This window comes from Anastrepha obliqua, unplaced genomic scaffold, assembly GCF_027943255.1.
Source record: "Anastrepha obliqua isolate idAnaObli1 unplaced genomic scaffold, idAnaObli1_1.0 ptg000284l, whole genome shotgun sequence".
NCBI lineage: Eukaryota > Metazoa > Arthropoda > Insecta > Diptera > Tephritidae > Anastrepha > Anastrepha obliqua.
Genome location: NW_026562307.1, coordinates 15,001 through 30,000, shown reverse-complemented (window position 1 = coordinate 30,000; position 15,000 = coordinate 15,001). Strand labels below are relative to the sequence as shown.

At 47.7% G+C, this 15,000-nt stretch overlaps 2 pseudogenes; both read right to left on the bottom strand.

The window, feature by feature from the left end:
- Positions 1-11,452: 11,452 nt before the first annotated feature.
- Positions 11,453-14,235, bottom strand: LOC129252613 (large subunit ribosomal RNA; annotated as a pseudogene).
- Positions 14,236-14,677: 442 nt separating this feature from the next.
- On the bottom strand, positions 14,678-14,858 carry LOC129252614 (5.8S ribosomal RNA; annotated as a pseudogene).
- Positions 14,859-15,000: the final 142 nt, after the last annotated feature.

Genomic DNA, 15,000 nt, shown 5'->3' with positions numbered 1-15,000 from the left:
TTGCCGACCCACAAACACACTCCTCACTTGTGGACAAGCGCCTCTCATGCAAATAAGCATTAAGAGGCCCATGTCCTGTAAGGAGGAATCCCAGGCTGAGGGAAAATCCAAAATCAGGATTTTCCCCGACAAAGGAAACATCCCGAATGTACTCGTATGTCACGCGACCTTTGGAACTATTGTCCCATCGGTTTTGCCACCCACGAAGCATACATTCCTTCAACAACCTTTCACACTCTAGATACCCCCTTTCTACATCACCGTCGGATATCCATCCATCTAGCAGCGGCATACAAAGCCTCCTTCTCAACCTGAAGGTAAATGCCCGTTGCACAACTAACAGGTCAAGAGGAGGCGCACCTAACAACACCTGCAACGCATCCGTACTCACTGTACGGCATACAGGCAAACAGGCAAGCAACATAATGCGCTGGCACGCCATCAGATGACGTTTGCCAACCGACTTTAAAGCCCATTCGTACCATATAGCGGCACCATAAGTGGCACAGGCCACAAATAGGCCCCGATATACGGTACGAACCGCACGCCGGCTAAGACCCCAGTCAAATCTGACAACGCGACGCACTTGCCCAACGATTGCCTGCAGCCGCTCCCTCAACGAAACTAAGTGTGGAGTAAAACACATCCTTTCACTCATAGCTAACCCCAGGTATTTGACTTGCGTCACATACCTAATCCCTATCCCATTCAAACGTACAATCGGTGGACGACTCGGGGACAATCTGCCCTTAAGCAGCATTGTCACCGTTTTGTCCATCGATATGTCCACTCCCACATCTACCCCCCAATTGTGGGTAAATGTAAGGAGCTGCCCCCCCACTCGCTCTAGTTCCTCACGCGAACGGCCCTCAACCAAAATGAGAAGGTCGTCCGCATACGCACAGTGTTTACAGAGTGGCTCTAACTGCCGAAGCAGGGAGTCCATCATGAGGTTCCAAATGAAGGGACCACAGACGGATCCCTGCGGACAGCCTCGCTCCACCCCAATCTCCACACTCCCGCCCACTCCTACCATGGATGCTTTTCTGTCCGAAAAATAACTCCGCCATAGAGTAATTTCCGGACAGCCAAGCTCCTCTAATCTCTGCAACACACGATCCCAGCGCAAGTGATCAAATGCCCCCTTAAAGTCAATAAATATGCCAAGGACATATTTATTGACGTTTTCCCTAACTACACTCTGAACATACAACCACGCATCCTCTATACCACGTCTTTTCCTAAACCCATACTGCCTATCCGACCTAACACCCCGAGTTAGCTCCTGAAGCCGCTCAACCATAACCCTTTCCAGCACTTTTCCAAGTACTGGAAGGAGGCTGATACCACGATAAGATCGAGGATCGCTCCTGATCTTATCGGGCGACTTCAAGAGTGCAACGACCCTAGCAATTTTCCACTCGCGTGGAAAATATCCCTCCCATATGCATTTATCATAAATGGCCTCCAAATATTCCGGAATGAACTTCCACAAGCATTTGCACATCTCTCCGTTCAAACCATCGAAACCTGGAGACCTTTTAGACCTGACCAGGCCAAATGCATAATCCAACTCCTCAGCTTCTATTGGAGGGACAGGCACCTCTTGTGCAGGAGGAACCTGAACCTCAGCCCTGGGAAAAAACTCGCCTAACAGAACATTGGCACACTCTCTCCACGTCGATAATACAGTATCACCTACGCGAAGAGAGCTAGCCATCTCATTTCGACGACCCCGACAGATCCTATAGACCTGTCCCCAAGGGTCGTCCCTATTTTCCCCCACAAATCTCCTCCACTCTTCCTCCTTCACTCTCACAAGCATCTTCTTATATTCTTTCATCCCTACGCTAAATTGATACTTGAGCTGAGACAGATTCTCCGAATTGGTCCGCCTGCCGCGTTGAAACAAACGCCTCAAGCGTCGGACAGACCTCCTCTTTGAATTTAACTCACTCGTCCACCATTTCACACCTTTCATTCTCACAGCCCTAGCTTTCCTAAACAATGAGTCATTCACACCCCAGACACATTCATATAGACGAGCAATTTGCTCGTCAACCCCCAATTCCTCAAACTCCCTAAGCGGTATATCCAATACCGCTTCCCTAACAGTATGTCCATATCGGTTCCAGTCGGTACACGAGGTACGCCATCGCCTCAATGGACTCCCCCCTTCTAACTGCGGGGTACGGGGAGTAACCATAATTTGTATTAAATTATGGTCACTAATTCCCCAACCCCCCCTAACACTCCATTTACACTCGAACCTACCCGCTGCTGCGTCATTCATGAGCGTCACGTCAATGTCACTCACACCTCTAGGCCCCTCAAACGTATACCATACGCTTGGTTCGTTTGCTACAAGAAGGTTATTCGCCACAACCCACTCGCTCATAACCTCACCCCGAGTGTGGCTCCGATATCCAGCAGTATGCCTGGATACCTTGCTGAACCACATCGGGGAGGTAGCATTCGCGTCAAGACACACGATGGCAGGAATGCTACTCTCAAGTAGTAGCACCGCATCAATGTATCTTAAGTAGGGCTCTAGAGGCTCGTCAGACTTGCAGTACAAGCTGACGACATTCATTCTGCCGAATTCCCCCTCGACACACACACATACTCCCCACTGTGATGAGTCAACTACTACACAAGAGTAGCTTGGCTCACACACAGCTACTGCGGCCTTGACTCCAAGGTCCGTAAAGACCCTGAAGCCCCCAGGAAGGCCTCTCACCACCCCATTGGTGGAGTATGGTTCCTGGAGCAAAGCAATGCCGCAGCCCCCCTCCGACATACACGCCCCCAATTCACACATCACGGCATATGACCCCTGACAGTTCAGTTGATATAGTTCAACCATCAATGTCTAGCGTTCGCACGGGCAACAATGGCACAGTACACCGGGCAGACAGTGGACATCATTAGATGTCCGGCTGGCTTGCCCTTAAACGCACAGTTGCGACAATGCGGGGCATTGCCACAACCTGCACTCCTGTGTCCTTCTTGCCCGCACCTACGGCAGACATCCTTCTTGGCTCTGCATTCTGCCACCCTGTGATCAAACCCCATGCATCGGAAGCAGCCGGGCGTCAGTTGGTCTGGCCGTACCCGGAAGGAAAACCACTTTATGTAGCAACGACCTGCTTCCAGGAGGGCGGACATTAGCATGTCCGTTCCCTCAAGGACAACATTCGTCACCCCATCGGGGCTGACCTTCCAAGGACGGCTGATCATCCTCACGTCCTTCTCACGGCACCCAGGGCTGAACTCCTTGAGGTTCAACCGGAACAGCTCTCCCATGAAATCTTCAGGGGAGATCTCCGTGTGGACCCCTTGGACCACAACCCTAGGCCCCAGCTTCCGACGTATGCTCACATCGAGCCCCACCTCGGAAAACTTGGCATTTTTCGCCAAGTTGTCCCTCTCGGCAACGGATGGGGTGCGAATAATCGCACCTCCATCCTTCAACGGGCGCACCTCGTGCACCCTAACCCCCATGGAAGGCCCTACCTCCTTTACCACCTTCTTAATCACCTCCTTGGAAGTAGTGGGGATTTTACCCCTCACTACGACCGACCAGGTCTCGACTGGCTTGGGCACCGGCAACGCAGGCAACACAGGCGCAGGCGCCTGAGGTGCCGGCATCGACGCTGCACCAGCCAGCGCAGCTCCAGCCGTCCTCCGAGGTGCTTCCTCCCTGGTAATCTTTGTGGCTTCTAACCGCCCACGAAGATGGGCGATCTCCGCCACCATCTCCACAAAAAGCTCCTCGAACTCCAAGGAGTATCCCAGGAGGTCCTTAGCTAAACTCTTCGGGACGCCGTCCATGTCTATGACGGCTCCACTAAAGGCCGTCACAATGGACTTGAAGCGCCCCATAAATTGCGCCCCAACTTTCTTGCGTTCGGCATCCCCACCGATCGCACCCAAACCTTTCAGGGAAGCACCCAATTCCCCACGGATTTCCTCCAAACGCTTCCCTGCGGGACCTAATTTTTCCCCCGTCTTCCGCCCCTTGCGCCCACTCCCAATCTTTCCGCTTTCGGAACCACCCTCGCTTCCACTCACCTTTTCAGGTACCTTTAGAGATACCTTCTCCACCGGAACCGCTGCACCTCCAGCGGTCTTCTTCTTGGTACGGGGAGGCGACCGCAAAATCACCTCCTCCTCTCCGGACGTCGTCTCGTCCATTGCCGACGATGGCACCGCCGAACCGCTTGGAAGAGGGGTGTTCGCCCTCTTCCTCAACCCTTCTGATTTGGGCATTGCCCAACTCTCCACCACTAAGGTTGGCATTGCCCAACTCTTCACCACTAAGGTTGCCGAGTTCGCCGTATAAAGGCCTCCCGAGCAACAACAAAAACTGGGTCCCTTTTGGGCGACGGCAACTACTGCACGGCAGGAATGAGCCCCGCACAGGTACGCACACAGCGGCTGCACCTATCGGCGAGCCAAAGCAAAGCGCGAGGGCGTAGCCCACAGTGCCAACCAAAGGTCTGGCAAAGGCCACCACCAATGCCTTGCCGGACGGAACACTGTTCCCCGAACAAGGACGGGTCGACCAAGGTGGAGCTAACGCCGAGCTCGACCGCAGGCAAAACGCAGCACGCTCTGTTCGCGGCACCTGCACAAAGTATTCAACCTTGGCGCAGTACTTAACCCACGCACAGAAGGGGACGCCCTTTTTACTGTTGCCAAATATGGCAATATAGCGGCACGACAGACCTAGTGTACGCCCGCACTGTACACCCACACCGAATGTAACGGCACGCGCCAAAAGACCACGCCAGAAATTAGCGGCACACAAAAATTGTAAACACCTTGGTATAGCGGCACTCACTTGAGCGTCCCACAATATACCAACAAGGTACACTTGTACACAAAGTACAGCCACGCGAACAGTGGCGTCACCAGCACAAACCGTAGTCACCTGAGCAATTGCTCGTAAACAATGCACCGCTATGGTACAGCTACGCACAACACACCACGCCGAAAAACAACGGCACGCCCGCAAAAGTTGTAAACAACTTAATGGAAAATTTCCAACGCTGTATCTAGCGGCACTCACACGCACGTACAATGTGTCTATAGCACGGAGTATATTGGCACTCACTGGAGTGTCCAACAAAACTACCGTACGGCACTTAATCACTCGTAAACAGTGTACAGCTACTACAAAGTAGCGTCACTCGCACAACGGCACTCACTAGCGCAATTAATTGTAAACACTGTACCGCTATGGTACAGCCACAACAATATTAGCGTCACTCGCACAACTGTAATACACCGGTACTCACACACGAATGTAACCGCAAAAGGAAATCACAAAAATCGCAAATCACCGCTTAGCACACGACACGTCCGCACTATTCAACAGTCAAACTGAGAATGAGTAGATAGGGACAACAACAACGTGTGGCGTTTTTTACGTGAGTTCCTGCTGGCGACAGCCCAAACCCACGGTGCTCAAAAGCACAACGGATCAAAACAATGCGTTGATCAGCGCCCCAAAAATGCCGAAGCATTTAAGGATACCAATTGGTAGTGTGGAATGGACACACTAACCACCTTGGTAGGGTTCGAGGTCTATCTAACCCTCTGCCGTTCTATGGGTCCCGGCACCCGGTTGCATTGCAACTCCACATCGAGCCAAAAGGCTCTACCCGCATTTAGGTGTTAACCACAGCCACCACGAAACTCCCCGAAGGGCCGTTCCCAATGAACAGGTCGGAGCAAGCTCCGAGGGCCCCTGTTCCCCGTGGTACCAGATTTAAGTCTCCGGTCAGACCTCGTAGCCGAGACTACTACCAGTTGAGCTTCCATACAGCTCTGGACTGGTGGCCATTCCCCACACCTAAAACCCCATTCCCACAGCAGAACACACAGACAAGAATGGCTAAAAACTAATCAACTGAACGCCTTAAATAACGTCGCCGCCTAAAAACCTCTCGCGCATATTGCCCTAACATTTCGACATTCCGACGGTTGGCAATCACACCACTCACATCATACCGTCCATCAGTCCAACTAATCCCCACACCCACAAGATCCCTAATGTCTGAGTACATCGGGCATTCACAGAGGACGTGCACCCAGTCCTCTCTTGCCGACCCACAAACACACTCCTCACTTGTGGACAAGCGCCTCTCATGCAAATAAGCATTAAGAGGCCCATGTCCTGTAAGGAGGAATCCCAGGCTGAGGGAAAATCCAAAATCAGGATTTTCCCCGACAAAGGAAACATCCCGAATGTACTCGTATGTCACGCGACCTTTGGAACTATTGTCCCATCGGTTTTGCCACCCACGAAGCATACATTCCTTCAACAACCTTTCACACTCTAAATACCCCCTTTCTACATCACCGTCGGATATCCATCCATCTAGCAGCGGCATACAAAGCCTCCTTCTCAACCTGAAGGTAAATGCCCGTTGCACAACTAACAGGTCAAGAGGAGGCGCACCTAACAACACTTGCAACGCATCCGTACTCACTGTACGGCATACAGGCAAACAGGCAAGCAACATAATGCGCTGGCACGCCATCAGATGACGTTTGCCAACCGACTTTAAAGCCCATTCGTACCATATAGCGGCACCATAAGTGGCACAGGCCACAAATAGGCCCCGATATACGGTACGAACCGCACGCCGGCTAAGACCCCAGTCAAATCTGACAACGCGACGCACTTGCCCAACGATTGCCTGCAGCCGCTCCCTCAACGAAACTAAGTGTGGAGTAAAACACATCCTTTCACTCATAGCTACCCCCAGGTATTTGACTTGCGTCACATACCTAATCCCTATCCCATTCAAACGTACAATCGGTGGACGACTCGGGGACAATCTGCCCTTAAGCAGCATTGTCACCGTTTTGTCCATCGATATGTCCACTCCCACATCTACCCCCCAATTGTGGGTAAATGTAAGGAGCTGCCCCCCCACTCGCTCTAGTTCCTCACGCGAACGACCCTCAACCAAAATGAGAAGGTCGTCCGCATACGCACAGTGTTTACAGAGTGGCTCTAACTGCCGAAGCAGGGAGTCCATCATGAGGTTCCAAATGAAGGGACCACAGACGGATCCCTGCGGACAGCCTCGCTCCACCCCAATCTCCACACTCCCGCCCACTCCTACCATGGATGCTTTTCTGTCCGAAAAATAACTCCGCCATAGAGTAATTTCCGGACAGCCAAGCTCCTCTAATCTCTGCAACACACGATCCCAGCGCAAGTAATCAAATGCCCCCTTAAAGTCAATAAATATGCCAAGGACATATTTATTGACGTTTTCCCTAACTACACTCTGAACATACAACCACGCATCCTCTATACCACGTCTTTTCCTAAACCCATACTGCCTATCCGACCTAACACCCCGAGTTAGCTCCTGAAGCCGCTCAACCATAACCCTTTCCAGCACTTTTCCAAGCACCGGAAGGAGGCTGATACCACGATAAGATCGAGGATCGCTCCTGATCTTATCGGGCGACTTCAAGAGTGCAACGACCCTAGCAATTTTCCACTCGCGTGGAAAATATCCCTCCCATATGCATTTATCATAAATGGCCTCCAAATATTCCGGAATGAACTTCCACAAGCATTTGCACATCTCTCCGTTCAAACCATCGAAACCTGGAGACCTTTTAGACCTGACCAGGCCAAATGCATAATCCAACTCCTCAGCTTCTATTGGAGGGACAGGCACCTCTTGTGCAGGAGGAACCTGAACCTCAGCCCTGGGAAAAAACTCGCCTAACAGAACATTGGCACACTCTCTCCACGTCGATAATACAGTATCACCTACGCGAAGAGAGCTAGCCATCTCATTTCGACGACCCCGACATATCCTATAGACCTGTCCCCAAGGGTCGTCCCTATTTTCCCCCACAAATCTCCTCCACTCTTCTTCCTTCACTCTCACAAGCATCTTCTTATACTCTTTCATCCCTACGCTAAATTGATACTTGAGCTGAGACAGATTCTCCGAATTGGTCCGCCTGCCGCGTTGAAACAAACGCCTCAAGCGTCGGACAGACCTCCTCTTTGAATTTAACTCACTCGTCCACCATTTCACACCTTTCATTCTCACAGCCCTAGCTTTCCTAAACAATAAGTCATTCACACCCCAAACACATTCATATAGACGAGCAATTTGCTCGTCAACCCCCAATTCCTCAAACTCCCTAAGCGGTATATCCAATACCGCTTCCCTAACAGTATGTCCATATCGGTTCCAGTCGGTACACGAGGTACGCCATCGCCTCAATGGACTCCCCCCTTCTAACTGCGGGGTACGGGGAGTAACCATAATTTGTATTAAATTATGGTCACTAATTCCCCAACCCCCCCTAACACTCCATTTACACTCGAACCTACCTGCTGCTGCGTCATTCATGAGCGTCACGTCAATGTCACTCACACCTCTAGGCCCCTCAAACGTATACCATACGCTTGGTTCGTTTGCTACAAGGAGGTTATTCGCCACAATCCACTCGCTCATAACCTCACCTCGATTGTGGCTCCGATATCCAGCAGTATGCCTGGATACCTTGCTGAACCACATCGGAGATGTAGCATTCGCATCAAGACACACGATGGCAGGAATGCTACTCTCAAGTAGTAGCACCGCATCAATGTATCTTAAGTAGGGCTCTAGAGGCTCGTCAGACTTGCAGTACAAGCTGACGACATTCATTCTGCCGAATTCCCCCTCGACACACACACATACTCCCCACTGTGATGAGTCAACTACTACACAAGAGTAGCTTGGCTCACACACAGCTACTGCGGCCTTGACTCCAAGGTCCGTAAAGACCCTGAAGCCCCCAGGAAGGCCTCTCACCACCCCATTGGTGGAGTATGGTTCCTGGAGCAAAGCAATGCCGCAGCCCCCCTCCGACATACACGCCCCCAATTCACACATCACGGCATATGACCCCTGACAGTTCAGTTGATATAGTTCAACCATCAATGTCTAGCGTTCGCACGGGCAACAATGGCACAGTACACCGGGCAGACAGTGGACATCATTAGATGTCCGGCTGGCTTGCCCTTAAACGCACAGTTGCGACAATGCGGGGCATTGCCACAACCTGCACTCCTGTGTCCTTCTTGCCCGCACCTACGGCAGACATCCTTCTTGGCTCTGCATTCTGCCACCCTGTGATCAAACCCCATGCATCGGAAGCAGCCGGGCGTCAGTTGGTCTGGCCGTACCCGGAAGGAAAACCACTTTATGTAGCAACGACCTGCTTCCAGGAGGGCGGACATTAGCATGTCCGTTCCCTCAAGGACAACATTCGTCACCCCATCGGGGCTGACCTTCCAAGGACGGCTGATCATCCTCACGTCCTTCTCACGGCACCCAGGGCTGAACTCCTTGAGGTTCAACCGGAACAACTCTCCCATGAAATCCTCAGGGGAGATCTCCGTGTGAACCCCCTGGACCACAACCCTAGGCCCCAGCTTCCGACGTATGCTCACATCGAGCCCCACTTCGGAAAACTTGGCATTTTTTGCCAAGTTATCCCTCTCGGCAACGGATGGGGTGCGAATAATCGCACCTCCATCCTTCAACGGGCGCACCTCGTGCACCCTAACCCCCATGGAAGGCCCAACCTCCTTTACAACTTTCTTGATCACCTCCTTGGAAGTAGTGGGGGTTTTACCCCTCACTACGACCGACCAGGTCTCAACTGGCTTGGGCACCGGCAACGCAGGCAACACAGGCGCAGGCGCCTGAGGTGCCGGCATCATCGCTGCACCAGCCAGCGCAGCTCCAGCCGTCCTCCGAGGTGCTTCCTCCCTGGTTGTCATGGTGGCTTCCAACCGCCCACGAAGATGGGCGATCTCCGCCACCATCTCAACAAAGAGCTCCTCAAACTCCAAGGAGTATCCAAGGAGATCCTTCGCTGTGCTCTTCGGGACGCCGTCCATGTCAATGACGGCTCCACTAAAGGCCGTCACAATGGACTTAAAGCGTCCCATAAATTCGCCCCCAACCTTCTTCTGTTCGGCACCCCCCCCGAACGCTCCCAAACCTTCCTGGGAAGCACGCAATCTCTTACAGAAATCTACCAGGTGCTTCCCAGCTGGACCTAATTTAGCCCCTGTCTTACTCCCCTTTTTCCCACTCCCAATTTTTCCACTTTCGGAAGCGCCATCGCTTCCACTCACCCCCGACTTACTGGAAGGCACCTTTTCAGGTACCTTTAAAACCTCCTTACCTGACTTCACCACCGGGACCGCTGCACCCCCAGCGGTCTTCTTCTTAATGCGAGGAGGAGACCGCAAAATCACCTCCTCCTCTCCGGACGTCGATTCGTCCATTGCCGACGATGGCACCGCCGAACCGCTTGGAAGAGGGGTGTTCGCCCTCTTCCTCACACCTTCTAATTTGGGCATTGCCCAACGACCCTCACACTTAGGTTGCCGAATTCGCCGGATAAGGCCTCCTGAGCAACAACAAAAATTGAGTCCCTTTTGGGCAACGGCAATTACTGCACGGCAGGAACGAACCCCGCACAGGCACGCACACAGCGGCTGCACCTATCGGCGAGCCAAAGCAAAGCGCGAGGGCGTAGCCCACAGCGCCAACCAAAGGTTTGGCAAAGGCCACCACCAATGCCTTGCCGGACAGAACACTGTTCCCCGAACAAGGACGGGTCGACCAAGGTGGAGCTAACGCCGAGCTCGACCGCAGGCAAAAACACAACACGCTTTGGTCGTAGCACCTGCACAAGGTATTCAACCTTGGCGCAGTACTGTACCCACGCACAAAAGAGGACGCCCTTTTTACTGTTGCCAAATATGGCAATATAGCGGCACGACTACCTAGTGTACACGCACCCAACGAACCCACGCCAAAAAATAACAGCGCGACACTACACCGACGCCAAGAATTAACGGCACGCGCCAAAAACCACGCCAGAAATAGCGGCACTCAAAAGTTGTAAACAACTTACCAACAAGGTACACTTGTACGCAATGTACAGCCACGCAAACGGTGGCGTCACTAGCACAAACCGTAGTCACCTGAGCAATTGCTCGTAAACAATGCACCGCTATGGTACAGCTACGCACAACACACCACGCCGAAAAACAACGGCACGCCCGCAAAAGTTGTAAACAACTTGATGGAAAATTTCCAACGCTGTATCTAGCAGCACTCACAAACACGCACTCTGTGTCTATAGCACGGAGTATATTGGCACTCACTGGAGTGTCCAACAACACTACCGTACGGCACTTTCAATTATTCGTAAAACTGTACAGCTACTACAAAGTAGCGTCACTCGGACAACGGCACTCACTAGCGCAATTAATTGTAAACACTGTACCGCTATGGTACAGCCACAACAATATTAGCGTCACTCGCACAACTGTAATACACCGGTACTCACACACGAATGTAACCGCAAAAGGAAATCACAAAAATCGCAAATCACCGCTTAGCACACGACACGTCCGCACTATTCAACAGTCAGACTGAGAATGAGTAGATAGGGACAGTAGGAATCTCGTTAATCCATTCATGCGCGTCACTAATTAGATGACGAGGCATTTGGCTACCTTAAGAGAGTCATAGTTACTCCCGCCGTTTACCCGCGCTTACTTGAATTTCTTCACTTTGACATTCAGAGCACTGGGCAGAAATCACATTGTGTCAACACCCGTTAGGGCCATCACAATGCTTTGTTTTAATTAGACAGTCGGATTCCCCAAGTCCGTGCCAGTTCTGAATTGATTGTTAATTGATAATCGTTATAATTTAAAAGGAATATATATCGAATGATATAATTCCTTAAAAATTTTAGCAAGAAAGTTCCACAATTGGCTACGTAACTACTATCCGGGGAACAAGAATCGTAATTCTCTATTTACCCAGAACGAGTACATAAACCATGGTATTGCTTCCCAATCAAGCCCGACTATCTCAATCTTCAGAGCCAATCCTTATCCCGAAGTTACGGATCTAATTTGCCGACTTCCCTTACCTACATTATTCTATCGACTAGAGACTCTTCACCTTGGAGACCAGCTGCGGATATTGGTACGGCCTGTTGAGAAGTTTGCGTGACCCCACCATAAATTTTCAAGGTCCGAGGAGAAAAATATCGACACAACAGTAAATGTCATGCTCTTCTAGTCCATCTACCATATCTCTCTTCGAAAGACTTCCATGGTAGTACGACTATAAAACAGAAAAGAAAACTCTTCCGATATCTCTCGACGGCTTCTTTATGGTCGTTCCTGTTGCCAGGATGAGCACAAGGCCCATTTTTAATAACAAACGGATACTCAACAGGTTACGGAATTGGAACCGTATTCCCTTTCGTTCAAAATAATTCAAGTATTTTAATTATTTTTAAATATATTTTTATTAATATTTTTTTTTATTAAAAACTTGAAAATTTTCGGCTTTCGCCTTGAACTTAGGACCGACTAACTCGTGATCAACCACTGTTCACACGAAACCCTTCTCCACTTCAGTCCTCCAAGGTCTCATTCGATTATTTGCTACTACCACCAAGATCTGTACCAATAGCGGCTCCATGCAGGCTTACGCCAAACACTTCTAAGCACACTATTGTACCCTCCTACTCACTAAAGTTTCAAAATTTATAAATCAATCGAAATTGTTTTATAAATCATCTACTTTAGCGGTAATGTATAGGTATACAACTTAAGCGCCATCCATTTTAAGGGCTAGTTGCTTCGGCAGGTGAGTTGTTACACACTCCTTAGCGGATTACGACTTCCATGTCCACCGTCCTGCTGTTTTAAGCAACCAACGCCTTTCATGGTATCTGCATGAGTTGTTAATTTAGGCACCGTAACATTACGTTTGGTTCATCCCACAGCGCCAGTTCTGCTTACCAAAAGTGGCCCACTGGGCACATTATATCATAACCTCAACCTTCATATCAAGAAAGGTGAGGTTCTTACCCATTTAAAGTTTGAGAATAGGTTAAAATCGTTTCGACCCTAAGGCCTCTAATCATTCGCTTTACCAGATAAGATTATTTTATATAATTTTTAAATGCACCAGCTATCCTGAGGGAAACTTCGGAGGGAACCAGCTACTAGATGGTTCGATTGGTCTTTCGCCCCTATACTCAATTCTGACAATCGATTTGCACGTCAGAACTGTTTCGGTCTTCCATCAGGGTTTCCCCTGACTTCAACCTGATCAAGTATAGTTCACCATCTTTCGGGTCACAGCATATATGCTCAAGGTACGCTCCAGTTAGAGGTATAAATAATAATAAATTATCATTATACATAACTATATGGAACGCCCCGGGATTGAATTAATTGACTATTTATTAAAAAATAGACTAAAAATTAATCCCATTATATTTAAGTTAAGTTAATTATGCCATTAAGTTTAATATAACTCAATGACTTGCACATATGTTAGACTCCTTGGTCCGTGTTTCAAGACGGGTCCCGAAGGTATCCTGAATCTTTCGCATTGTTAATCATATAAATGCATACAAATAAATATTAATATCATAGATATTAAATTTTTTGTAAAATTCAAAAAATGAATTTTAGCATTATATATAATAAAATCTATCAACACTTTATCAAATCATTAGTATTTATTTTATGTTAATATGCTTAAAAAGCAAATTAATTTAAATAAACTTAATATCACCAATGATCTTTTGATAAATACTTTATTATGTTAATAGATTACAATGTCCTTATATGAAAAAAATGCACATTATTTTTTTAATTATTTAATGATGAATTTTTCATAATGGATATTCAGGTTCATCGGGCTTAACCTCTAAGCAGTTTCACGTACTATTTAACTCTCTATTCAGAGTTCTTTTCAACTTTCCCTCACGGTACTTGTTTACTATCGGTCTCATGGTTATATTTAGTTTTAGATGGAGTTTACCACCCACTTAGTGCTGCACTATCAAGCAACACGACTCTTTGGAAATATCTTTCTAGTAATCATTAACGTTATACGGGCCTGGCACCCTCTATGGGTAAATGGCCTCATTTAAGAAGGACTTAAATCGTTAATTTCTCATACTAGATATTAAGATATTCCATACACTGCATCTCACATTTGACATATAGACAAAGTGACTTAGTGCTGAACTATTTTCTTTTCGCTCGCCGCTACTAAGAAAATCCTTGTTAGTTTCTTTTCCTCCCCTCATTAATATGCTTAAATTCAGGGGGTAATCCCATATGAGTTGAGGTTGTTTTAATATTCTTTTTTTATCTTCTCACAATTTAATAAAAAAATTATATCATCTTTTCATCTCTATTTTTCTTTTCTCCTTTTATATATTGTAAATATATAAAAATAATAATAATGTAAAATGAGGCAATCCTAGAATAAAAAATTTAATTTTTATGCTAGACATTCCTCCTTTTAATTACATATATAAATTATTATTTTATATATATATATAAATAATATGAAAATTTTTTGTAAAGAATACTTAGATTCAATATTTTCATCATTTCATTTTATTTGAGAGGATTTTTTTTTTAAAGAATATATAATAAATAAAATTCATTATATATCTTTATTTTTTTTGCTATTAATATTATGAATTATTTAAAATCCAATAATATACACATTTGCTTAAATTCAATTATTTTTATAAAAGAATAAGCAACTTATTTAGCATAGTCTTACAACCCTCAACCATATGTAGTCCAAGCAGTACTTTAAAATTGAATTTAATGTACATAACAGCATGGACTGCGATATGCGTTCAAAATGTCGATGTTCATGTGTCCTGCAGTTCACACGATGACGCACAGTTTGCTGCGTTCTTCATCGACCCATGAGCCAAGTGATCCACCGCTTAGAGTATTTTTTTATTTATTTTTATTTATAACAAATGTCAATTTTTTTTTGCATATATTAATTGAAAGAGTAAAATTAAATAATATTAATAATATATAAATTGATTTTCTTTCAATAATATATATCAAATATATTTAACTCTAAACAT